The sequence below is a fragment of the Eschscholzia californica genome, unplaced genomic scaffold (genome assembly GCF_041429995.1).
Source record: "Eschscholzia californica isolate CP2 unplaced genomic scaffold, dmEscCali1.0.p SCAF_5, whole genome shotgun sequence".
NCBI lineage: Eukaryota > Viridiplantae > Streptophyta > Magnoliopsida > Ranunculales > Papaveraceae > Eschscholzia > Eschscholzia californica.
The window spans coordinates 25,163,779-25,176,033 of record NW_028238472.1 but is presented as its reverse complement, the minus strand read 5'-3'; the positions used below and the strand labels follow the sequence as shown (position 1 = coordinate 25,176,033).

The window sequence follows — 12,255 nt, the reverse complement described above, 5'->3', positions numbered from 1 at the left end:
TTACGTTACTTGGTTATAGTTCCCTTTGTGCATTAATGACATTCGTTTAAGTACAGCTCACTGTAACATCCACACATACTTAAACACAAAAACATCTGAAGGGAAAATGGTGTCACAAGGTATTCAGGTACGAGGTGGAACGATTTCTTAGGGATTTGTTCATTCAAGAAGAGAAGATCTAGTTTCTGAAAGCCCGTTTGGTGACTATGAATCCTTGCTGCTTGGTGCTCCTACGAAGGTGGTTTTCTTAACAATGGTGTACTGAAAGAAAGGTAAATTGTGGTTGTTATGCATTTTTTTTCTATTTCGTATTCTCTTGCCATGTTTCACTGGTGGTGTTGTTTATATTTTCACCAGCAATAGTTGCTATGTGGGATTATAATGGATTTCAGACTTTTGTCCTGCCTTAAGTGAGTTATTTATGTAAGTGTAACTTGGTGAAATGCTCTCTGTTTATTCTCTTACTGACCTGACATTTACGTACTCGACGTTTACCGGAAAGCAAGGAATGAAACTTCGGTTTCGGTGGAAACTTCGGTGAGTCCAAAAGTGGGAATGTTTCGGTCTATGTAGAAACTTTACAAATTTGTGGAAATGTTAGTAGCCTTATTAACGTCTCTTTAATATGAAAGGTTAGTATCTTAGAAGCCTAATATGCATTAAAGTAGTTAATTTAGAGGCTAAATGTAATTATTCACCTCTGATAAACCTAAAACACTTATGTTAGGGGCTAATCTGCAATAAAGTAGTTAGTTTAGGGGGTAAATTGAGATAATTTAGGGGGTAAATTGAGATAATTTATTGGCTCAATTAAATTATTCACCTCTAAAAATCCCAAAACACTTACTTCAGGGGCTCATCTGTAGTAAAATAGTTAGTTTGGGGGTAAATCCAATTGTTTTTAACCTATTCTGTTAGACTGTAGGGCTATATTCACTTAAGAAATTGTTTAGGGGTGCTTTCGAGGTCACCCCTAAACAATTTCTTAAGGAACCCTTCAAAATAGTTTCTGGCACACCTTCAGGACATTGGGACAGTGAAAGAACGGGTGCTAGATAACTTTTGAGGGGTGCTTTTAACTTTATAACTTTTTAAAACCAAAACCTTAATTTTTTTTCCAACAGTCGCGCCTCTCTCTCCTTCTTCTTGTACTAAACCCTAATCTCTTTCTTTTCTTCTTCTTCACCCTAAACCCACCCATAAAATCTGAAACTTGAACCTATGAAAAAGAAATCAAGAAGATTTGATGAAGAAATAAAAAAGAAAATGATGAAGAAAGCAAAATTTTGTGAGATTTCGGTCGAAATCTTACACGAAAAGTTTGTAAGTGTGTTTTTGTTTCCATGATTTGAAAAACCTTGATTTGGAGATGTTAGATTGTTCCTTACTTGCCCATAGTTTACGCCGAGTGATTCAACGCTTGTAAATACGTGACCTACTAGCAATTAAAACCATGCAAATATACAATGTATTTTTACTAAATTACCTAATCATATACACATGTGTATATATGTACATATATATACAATGCATATACATATGTACACATGTGTATAGCCATGGAAAGAGAGAGAGAGGAAGTAAAAAAGGGGAATGTAGACAGACAACGAAGTCTTAAATTTATGTATGGTTGTAGTTTGTGTCAATAATGACAGGAGAAATCGGGAGGATGATAAATTCCTTAATTTACCAGGGTATAGTTCCCTTTATGCATTAATGACATTCTTTTAGGTATAGCTCACTGTAACATCCACACATACTTAACACAGGAACTTTTGAAGGGAAAATGGTATGTCACAAGTTATTCAGGTGCAAGATGGAACAATTTCTTAGGGATCGGTTCATTCAAGTGGAGAACACCTAGTTTCTAAAAGCCCTTTCGGTGAATATGGATCACTGCTGCTTGGTGCTTCTACGAAGGTGGATTTTTGAAAAATGGTGTATTAAAGGAAAGGTAAATTGTGGTTAACTGGTTGTTATGAATTTTTTTATTTCTATTTCGTATTCTCTTGTCATGTTTCATTAGTGGTGTTGTTTATATTTTCACTAGTTTCTACGTGGGATTATAACGGATTTCAGATATCGTTCCTGCCACTTCTTTTAAGTGAGTTATGTATGTAAGTGTGACTTGTGGAAATGCTCCCATACTATTTATTCCCTAATGTAACATTGTAGCCTCATGTACCCGACGTTTACCGGAAACTCGCAGAACTGTGGCTCATTGATCAAGACTACTCGGTTAGAGGTGTAAAGGAGATGGAGATGGAGTTGTTGTGTAATTAAGGTAAATTTTCGTATTCTGTTGACCTATTAACTGTATCGGTCTTGTGCAAAGGGTAAATTTTCTTAATTTGTCTCGGTTTTAGTTTATTAATGCTAGGAGATGGAGTTGTTACTAGTTCCTTATACACGTTACACCTAAGTGAAGTTAATAGTGCATACCCTTCTTACTTGTTAGCATGGTTGATTCTTCGCCTTCGATCATATTTTTTTAATATTGATAATCAATCTGTCTTGTAGATCCCAATAGCACTTATATGGTTGTGAAATTTCATTTCGGGGACTCTGATCTTTGGTAGCTTATATGTGTAGTTGTTGAATGTTATGAGTCGTTTAAACTTGTTCCGATATCTTGGTGATGGGGGGAACTGATAAGTATCACTGCCTTTTAACGATGTCTTCTCGAATTTAATCTTCACATAAGTATGATAACCTCATTTCATATCTGCAATGCAAAGTGTGAGGAAGAAAAGTCAACGCAAGCTTAGGTATGCTCGAATCACCGTATCGATTTTATGTTAAACTTTAGATGTGCTGCAAAAGAGGAGAAGCCATAAGGACATAATGTAGTTTGAATTATTGACTATGGTAAACTAGACTAAACCCTTAGAGGTTTGTGATAAAATAAATATCTGGGGACTGGGAACAGTAACTCAGGAAGGCTAGACTACACTCTAAGTTCTAGTATCAACTTGATTTGTAAAGTGTTAGTTTATTCGGATTGTTTTTGTTTTTGTTTGACTCTTTTTGTGTATTATTTTATTGGGTTTGAGTTTTTAGTTGTGTTTGCTTGTGTTTGTGCTATGTTTGTAGGTGTGCATGTGTTTGTGTTTGTGTTCGCTTTTGCTTTTGCTTGTGTTTGGTTTTGCTTGTGTTTGTGACTTGTCTTTGTGTTTGTGTTTGTGTTTGTGTTTTTGTTTGTGTTTGTGTTTGTGTTTTTGTGTGTGTGTGTGTGTGGGTGTGTGTGGTTGTGGTTGTGTTTGTGTTTGTGTGTCTGTGTTTAGGCTTGTGGTTGTGCTTGTACTTGTTTTTGTGCTTGTGTTTGTGTGTCTGTGTTTAGGCTTGTGGTTGTGCTTGTACTTGTTTTTGTGCTTGTGTTTGTGTTTTATGTTTGTGTTTGTGTTTGTTTTTGTATTTGTATTTGTGTTTTTGTATCTCTTTCTGTTTCTATTTTTGCTTGTGTTTTTCTTTCTGCTTGCGGTTGTGGTTTTTTATGTTTGGTGTTTGTCATTCTATAAGCGCTTGTGATGTAGGTCGGAGTTTGTTTTTGTTGTACTTGTTTGTGTGTTTTCTTGTAGTTGTTACTAGATGAGGTGCATGCATGTGTGTGTTATTGCCCTGCTTGTTTGTGACTTACTATTATTTTTTTACTTGAAGGTGAATTCATTCACTTATACTTGCAAACGCTACTGTTGCTTTTCCTAATGCTAAAATCCTACAAAGAAATTGTTTGGATTGCGTAACTTTGAAATCGTCACTTCTATTGACTAACTGGGTAGCTTTAAAATCCTTTTCCGTTGTTCGACTGCATAGATTCCTCATCCAATTGATTGTTATTGTGCAATGAGGGTTAAATTTCCTTCGTTGTTCTTTTTGTATTTTCTAGATCCAGGGAAATGGAGTTGTTCCTAGTTCCTTATACATCTTATGACAGACTGAAGTTAATACACTGGCTGGCCTTCTTCCATGCTAGCAATGTGCTTGTATAATCTTGATAACATTCTTTCTTTCAGATCTCAATGGCACTGAATATGGCAGCGCAATTTCGGATTGGAGACTGAAATGTGATTTCTGCTTCATATATGTGCTCTTATTAAATGTTGTGAGTCGTTTAAACTTTTCTCGGTGTCTTGGTTGTTGGGAAAACTAAGAAAAGCTTGATTTATTCCTGTGTTTTATAAATTTGTTATTAGAAGTATCGTTCCACTTTTCAGTATCTTCAAGAAGGTATCACTGCCACGGAACAGGTTAGAAGTAACCACACGTGACACGATGGTTAATAAGAATTGGTGAATGCAGTCTGCTTTTTTGAGTTTTGGTTGATGGTAGAATCTTGAATATGTAGAGGAAATGTACGGTCCAGTAAACAATTTTTGTTGGTTATTCAGTCAAATTATTCCTCCGTCCAAGTATGATTCAGTCAACTTTGTGCTTGTGCTCAAACGAAACTTGTTGTTGTATCCCCTGTATATCATTTTCCACATAAGACTACGTGCCGGCGAACTTAGAAGCACATAGGAGGATCCCTTCCTTTGGAAATTCACTGGACCTAGAATAGGTTGAATCTCCCACATTAGGTCTCCCTAGAAGGACAAACACAATGCAGAGCTGGTAGTTTATAAACTAGTTTTTTCATTTAAGTCGATATTAACTATTGCTCCTAGGCTTATGCAGTATATCAGGTTTGTTGTTAGAGGCATGATGTTCTACCAGAGAGCTATTGAAGGGTGTCTGATTCTGGTTTCTGAAATTGGTATTGCAGGTGTAAACGTGTTTTCTTGTTAATTCTATCATCTTATTTTATTAGGTGTTTTAACGGAAATAGTACTTTTCATACCAGAATAGGTTTCAAAGATTGAGTTGAATTAAATTTTAGAAGCCCATTAGAATTAAGAAACTTATAGTAATAAAATTGAGAATCATTTTTGTACAGAAGAATTTTAAGAGTGTCCGAATAACTACTCCAATTACTCGCTAAAATCGTGATTTTATTTCTAATTAATGTTGATTTTACCTAAAAGATTCAAAGAGTAAACACTTGGAACCATAGAATTTGTGGCATATGGTGAGAACTGAGAAGATGATGAAGGCATTTCCTTCTAAGTTTGAGGTCGAAGTTCGTCAAGCCAGGAATGATGATGTGAATGTCACGAGAATCCAAGGACGGATTTGGACCCCCACTAAATATTTCTATTGCACATTCTAATTTAATTATATCACTTTTTAATTGTTTGTTTCTTTCACTATCAAAATAGGTTTCCTAGACTGAGTGGAATTATATTCTAGAAGTCCATTAGAATTAGGAAGTAGTATTATAAACAAGGGCTTAGGTTTCAATCGAGAATCAATTAGAAGTATTCTAGAGGTTTGAAGAACAACTCTAATTATTCAAAAAAATTGTTTGTTAGGCTTCAAGAACGTTTGCTTTTTTTTCCTTTGTAGAAGTTTCAACTCAACATGCGCAGGAAGAGATTCAGTGCAGCTTTCTTGCTTATTAGATTGCTAAAGCCGATACATTTCATTAGGTCCGGTGTGGCTAATATCTTGCTTATTAGATTCCTCAACCTCAGTGATATATTTTCTACCATCCAGTTCATTGGGTCCGTTGTGGCTAATATATTGCAAGTAACTATGTGATTTCTTGTTTTGCCCGCTCATCTCCTTTTAGACCTTTTTATAAAGATGATAGTGGAAGATAAGAAACGCAGGTGTTTTGGGTTGTTTTCAACCAAGCCTTCAGTTTAGGCCTTTTGGTATCACGTATTTTAACCGATGCAAAGAAGCAGAAGTAGCACTACTGTTACTATATCAACATCAGTAAGTGACTGTGCAGGGAATGCAGAATCAACGGTATCTCTTTATAAACCCCCGTTCTGGCAATAGGCACTTACTTGACTGCGACAGTAACCTCAAAACTGACTGCGACAATTTAAATGTCGATCCCAATCACTAATTAAATGTCTAATCATTAGGTATTTGTTGATCACTCATGTTTCTTTTGCATAAATTCATTTTTCTCATATTTTAAATGAGTAGGCAGAAATCGATGAGAGAAGGCGAGCAACGTTTTTATTATTCACATTGAAGGGAGCCTTGACACTGGTTACCCTCCTGTTAATCTCCTTATTAGAATATGTAATTTTTTTGGTAAAAATTCAACTACACGTGAATCCGATTCGTTGTTTTCTAGGCTGTTTCGGCAGGTTATAGTTGGGCATGCTCCTCGAATTTCTCGGGTGCTGATAAAATTTGTTATCTAATAAGTAGAAGTTTTGGTAATGTAGATTTTGGTTGATCTTTGATCATGGAAAGCTGAGTTTCTTCACTAGTTGAATAAATTTTGGTTGATCTTTTGATCTTTGTAATCTTTCCGTTTAACTTGTTGATTTTTGTTTGTGTTAATGAGGCGGATAAGTTCACCGGGTAAGATTCTACTTTTTAATGAGTATAAGAAGATGTAGGCCAAGGTTTTGGAGGTCAGTCAACCTACTTAGTTATGCACCAACATGGTAATTGATCTCTAACCACTTCTTTGAATAGTGTTTTTCTTTCCGTGAGATTTGAGAAGTATTCTGGAGAGCATTACTATTCAGAACAGGCTAATCTATATCTAGCTTAACCGGAACTTAGAAAGCTCTTGAGATCGATCATGATAACAGAAAGCATATTGAGAAAACAAGCTATCAAAAGGGGAGAGCTCTGACAATCTCGAATATGAGCAAATTAGACCTTCTTGATTCAAATGTAAGCGATGATAATAAAACACTTTAGGCGTTGGATTCTTATGTGGGTTTTGTTCTAGTTGCATCACTATATTGACTGACATGTCCTGGTTTATCCGTAGGAAGTTTCTAATTCACAACTAACGATCAGAGTGAAGTCACAACTAAGGCAATCCTAGGTTTCAGAACAACTGGAACCATCTCAATGATTCTGGATAAAACGTACGTTATAATGATATTAACTTTTTATTGGCCTGTGTTTGTGTTTGTGTTTGTCACGTTGATTTACAGTAAAATATTGTGTCTACCTTTCATATTTCAGTAAAAACATTTTACTGAGGGTTTTTTTATATTGAGGTTATAGCTGCACTCAATTATGTTGAAATTTTGGATTCTGCTGTTATGTGATGGAGTCATTGCGTTCGAAAAGTGAGTTCCCTCTTTCGACTAAAGAAGCAAGAGGTAAACAGGCAGTTGGATCCTTTGTTTAATAAAATTTTTATTTCTTTTCTTTTATGCGATAACCAAGCTGCTACCTCAAATATAAACTGCAGATCCGTTCTTGGGCATTTTTTTGTGAGAAAGTGGAGGAACAGGTTGGTAAGTATGGTTTTAAGATTACTATATTGATCGGAGATGGTCGAGCTATTTGTAAGTCCATTAATTCAAATAATTGTTATCACTTTAAGATTCCTATTTGACCAACAATTTACTCGAGGAATATTACCATCCAAATAATTGATAAAATGGGAGATGTTGAAACCTATCATTCTCTTTTACTCGAAACTTGAAATCTATAGTTTTGTCTCCGGAACAAATTTAGGATGGTGAGTATGTAATAACTAGTAACATCTAAGTTTTTATGTGCTAGAACTTTAGAGTTTTAATGTTCTCAATCCCAATTCTATCCCTATCAAATAACATCTCTGCTATAGTTTTTGAAGAAGTCTTCTTGGAACGTCATTTCAAATTTGTATCCCCATCTGATTGTTTCTTTTAGGATTGATTGCATATTAAAAAAACCAGAACTTCTTCTAATTTTTGTTTTCTAAGTCCATTCTGTTATTTTCTCACGTAGGTCTTCCCCCAAACCTCTATACCTACAATTATCGATAGAGATAGTCGTATGAGATCTACAACAAGGTAAGCTGTGCTGGTAGAGCTGCATAAGCAGTAGATGCGTTTTGGTAAGGTTATGGGAGGTAACTACATACTAATTCTCTTTTAACTCGCATCGAGGTGTTCGCTGCCAGTAAAATCTACTCCTTGCTTCACTTATAATAAAATTTCATTGGGTTTCCTACCTTAGTTGTAATTTTATAGTCTCTGACTTTATCTTGTACATGCATATGATTTTATTTCCTCTCATACCTTTAAGTCCATAAAATCGCTTTCCTTTTATTTAGCTTCTTATGAGTTTCTAAATCTTCTTTTATGACACTGTTAAAGGAGAATACATTTCAGGTGTTCAAAACTGGTATATTTGCATGAAAATTGGTATTCACTTATGAACAGGATATTTGCTTTAAGAGCGTGAATATTGATTATCATCTTTTAGCTTGTTGAGCTGAGAAAACGTACTCGCTTACGAACATGTATTTGTACCACGCTTTATAATTAATAAATTGTAACAAACAGCTTAACAATGTCGTACAGTTTATTTCTTGCACAGTCTCATAAGCTTTGATCTTCGTATGGACTCTATTGATTATCAATGACTGGTAGTACAAGCTTCTTTGGAGAATCATATTGGTAAAAGCTTTTTCAAGGTTTGAGATCTGTTGGAAATCTATATAATATAATAAAACAGGTGGATGGGTGCTGACTGGGACAAAACCCTGGATAAATCCAGCCGTCCGTCCCACATCAGCATTCCTATCCGCCCTTGGATCAACATTGGTATATCAGTTTTATTTTCTCAAGGGACACATCTTATCACAGTTTGCAGTCATAAATTTTCCTCACGGGACTTCAGTATCATCAAACCTTCCAACGCCCTTCTTGGTCTACTGTTACATTTCTTCATCTTCTCCATCAATGACGATCGTTCTAGCTCTCATTCTCTCATCAAGTGTAATCCATCGCTACGATCGAACCCTAGACCCATTCCTAATTCTCATCTTCTCCATCAGGTGATTATTTTATTTAAACTTTTGATCTTTTATTCAGGAGTTTTTGGCATTATTTTGATTTATGGATTTCTTACTTCAAGGTGATTTAGATTCTGTCTAAGAATATGTTCTTCATGGTATTTTTGATGCGTTTGTTTTTATTATTTGTTGCGTATAGATTATGAAGGAGGTTATTGTTTTTTATCTTTCATCGTCGATGTTTATTACTAATAAAGTCATTTTAGTTAAATTTCTTACGTTGATACTTTTGTGCATTATTTTGTTATTTCACTATATTGATTTGAGATTTTTGATATTTTGTTGGTCTAATAAAATTTCATTTGGTTCTATTACAGAAATACAGTTGAACCTAACAATGGGCCTTATTACTTGGGGAGTTGTTAAGGAGGTGAGTTTCTCAATTTGATTGTACACTATATGTTTGATGAAATGTCTGACTAAACTTGGGGACATGTTAATACCTGTTGTGTTATAGAAAGTGGAACATCTACTAGCAGTTGAAACTTGAAAGTTTCAATCTTATTCGCTCAAGGTTATTGTACATTTTTTTTCTTCATATTTGCTGTTAATAGCTATGTTTACTTTCCCCATTATCATCGGATTGCAATTACGTTGTTTCAACTTCAATTGTTGAAAGAGGATAATGTTAGCTTGTGGAATGCATATGAGGTAACTTGATCATTGAAGATATCTAGATTTTTCTTATCTCCAAACCCGGTGATATTGATGATGCTCATGCATCATTATAATCTATTTGTAAGCAAGCTTTTGGTCCTACTTTTTGTTACAGTGCTCATGAATCTTTTTTTTTTTTTGAGAATTCGACTACGGTCTACGTTAGTCGTTACAAGGCATAGATGCATCATGGAGATGTAATGAGCACGATAACCGCCTAATTTAAACTGAGAATGAAAGAGTCCTAAAGCCTGACAACGAAGAGGCCTAAAGCCCGACAAATTATTACATTATTCATAGCCTAAATTACATAGGATAAATCTTGATGGCAACTGCGTCCACTGAGACTCGATCCCACGACCTCATGGCCTTAAGAGGGGTGTCCAACCGTTACACCAAAGGGTGGTGGACATGAATCTTTAATTATGAGCGTCGCAGTCACTTTGATCATGTGGGCCCTCTTGCTTACTGAACTGATATATGCGGGTATAACTGTGAGTTGTTAAACCTTACTCCGCTAGCTATTTCTTCTTCTTTTCTAGCTCTCTAGACTTCTGTAAATTCTTTCACTAAAATTTATCAATTAAAATGATTGGTGACCTTAGTGGTGGAAACAATTAAATTGTTACAAATTTTTTTAGGAAATTTGTAGGCGGGGGAGTTGATTGCCACCAACAGGCTTTGCTACGACATCTAATCAGGTATTTATGGTTTCTGTGTGTTAGCTCCTCCATTTTGTTCTTATGTTTTCATGTGTTTTAGTTTCACAAGCGAGGGCTGATTCATTTTATCAGGTTTTATTATGTTTAAAACTCACTGTCAATTAGGATAAAAATAATTCTAGGACTCATGAGCTCACCTCTCTTTTCTAGCTTAGGTAGTTTGGTAAGCAAAAGGGAAATACTTTCTTTGTTCCTCTATGCTTCTATCTCCTCATGCTTTTATCTTCTTACTATATTGTTTGTTACATTCTATTTACTGTTTACTGAATCAGAATTGGAGTAGATGCAGCCTATGACGGTCTTCGCCCGGTTGTAGAGTTAACTATTATGTGTGAAGGAAACGTGTGGAATTACTCACACAATTAAAACAAAACCAACTTAGTCCTTATAATAGTGTTTGTGTCGTCCGATCCACATCAGCATTAGTCCTTTACTTCCTCCCGTTCCTTCTCAACGGACATATCTTCTCGGTTCTATTACTTCATCCTCTCCCTTCCCAAAAGATATATCTTGTCAGTTCTTGTTTTCCCTCTATAAATCCTCAATCCCTCTTTCTAACACTTTAAAATCCTCCAATTTCAGTTACATATCTCTCTTGCAATTTCTTAATTCTATGTCCAGAAGAAACAAAATCATTAATTAGAAATGTATATAGCTTTGGTATTATACTTTTGGAAATGATAACAGGCAGATGTCCAACTGAACCCGAGTACGGTGAGGAAAGAGATTATATATTGGATTGGATTTCAACACATCTCAATTTACTCGAAGATACATTTAGAGGTCTTGATAAGAGGGTGTCAGATTAATGCAAAAAAAAAAAAAGAGGGTGTCAGATTCTTTCAGAGATAGCATGATCAAAGTCGTGAAGATGAGATGTGGTAAAGACGTTCGTTGATGTTGATCCTTATATAGTCATAAATATTGAAAAGAATCTGAAGTGTTAATAGTTTGTAAGTTTTTCTGTTTATAGTTTGTTGGTTGTCTTCACAGGTTTAGTGATTGTATTTAGATAACTTAAATGTTGTATGGAGGAAATGATATGGAATTCGCGTTACCAACAACTTTTTATAGTGTATAACTTAATGCGACAGTAAATGGTTACTTATTTGTCGATTTTGGGCAGATAAGTAGGCTTTATTTAGTAGTGCAACAATAGTTTCGCAATTCATTTGTTTTCACTTATACTTGAAAAGAGTTTTTTACTTGCTCTGATGATAGTAAAAAAATTTCCTATCATCAGTTTTATTTTCTTTTCTCAAGGGACACATCTTATCACAATTTGCAGTCATAAATTTTCCTCACGGGACTTCAGTATCATCAAACCTTCCAATGCCCTTCTTGGTCGACTGTTACATTTCTTCATCTTCTCCATCAATGACGATCGTTCTAGCTCTCATTCTCTCATCAGGTGTAATCCATCGCTACGATCGAACCCTAGACCCATTCCTAATTCTCATCTTCTCTATCAGGTGATTATTTTATTTAAACTTTTGATCTTTTATTCAGGAGTTCTTGGCATTATTTTGATTTATGGATTTCTTACTTCAAGGTGATTTGGATTCTGTCTAAGAATATGTTCTTCATGGTATTTTTGATGCGTTTGTTTTTATTATTTGTTGCGTATAGATTATGAAGGAGGTTATTGTTTTTTATCTTTCATCGTCGATGTTTATTACTAATAAAGTCATTTTAGTTAAAATTCTTACGTTGATACTTTTGTGCATTATTTTGTTATTTCACTATATTGATTTGAGATTTTTGATATTTTGTTGGTCTAATAAAATTTCATTTGGTTTTATTACAGAAATACAGTTGAACCTAACAATGGACCTTATTACTTGGGGAGTTGTTAAGGAGGTGGGTTTCTCAATTTGATTGTACACTATGTGTTTGATGAAATGTCTGACTAAACTTGGGTACATGTTAATACCTGCTGTGTTTGATGCACCCGAAAAGGTTGCACACCCAAGCGGAGGTATCAAGTAGTAATCCGGCAAAGCC

General features: G+C 35.0%; 2 long non-coding RNA genes across 5 annotated transcripts; both read left to right on the top strand.

Annotated features, from left to right (window-relative positions):
* The first annotated feature begins 1,574 nt into the window (after nt 1–1,574).
* LOC147537954 (uncharacterized) lies at nt 1,575–2,346 on the top strand. 2 transcript variants are annotated; one of them, XR_015225295.1, is made up of 3 exons: nt 1,575–1,954; nt 2,051–2,117; nt 2,210–2,346. It is a non-coding gene; the product is annotated as an uncharacterized LOC147537954 (long non-coding RNA). The 2 variants fall into 2 exon arrangements; XR_015225294.1 differs by having other exon boundaries at nt 1,575–2,117.
* Nucleotides 2,347–3,238: 892 nt separating this feature from the next.
* Nucleotides 3,239–10,932, top strand: LOC147537953 (uncharacterized). 3 transcript variants are annotated; one of them, XR_015225290.1, is made up of 7 exons: nt 4,330–6,744; nt 6,845–6,944; nt 7,087–7,184; nt 7,277–7,322; nt 7,801–8,491; nt 8,664–8,854; nt 9,190–10,932. It is a non-coding gene; the product is annotated as an uncharacterized LOC147537953 (long non-coding RNA). The 3 variants fall into 3 exon arrangements; XR_015225288.1 differs by having other exon boundaries at nt 3,239–6,744; nt 7,801–8,854; XR_015225289.1 differs by having other exon boundaries at nt 6,849–6,944; nt 7,801–8,854.
* Nucleotides 10,933–12,255: the final 1,323 nt, after the last annotated feature.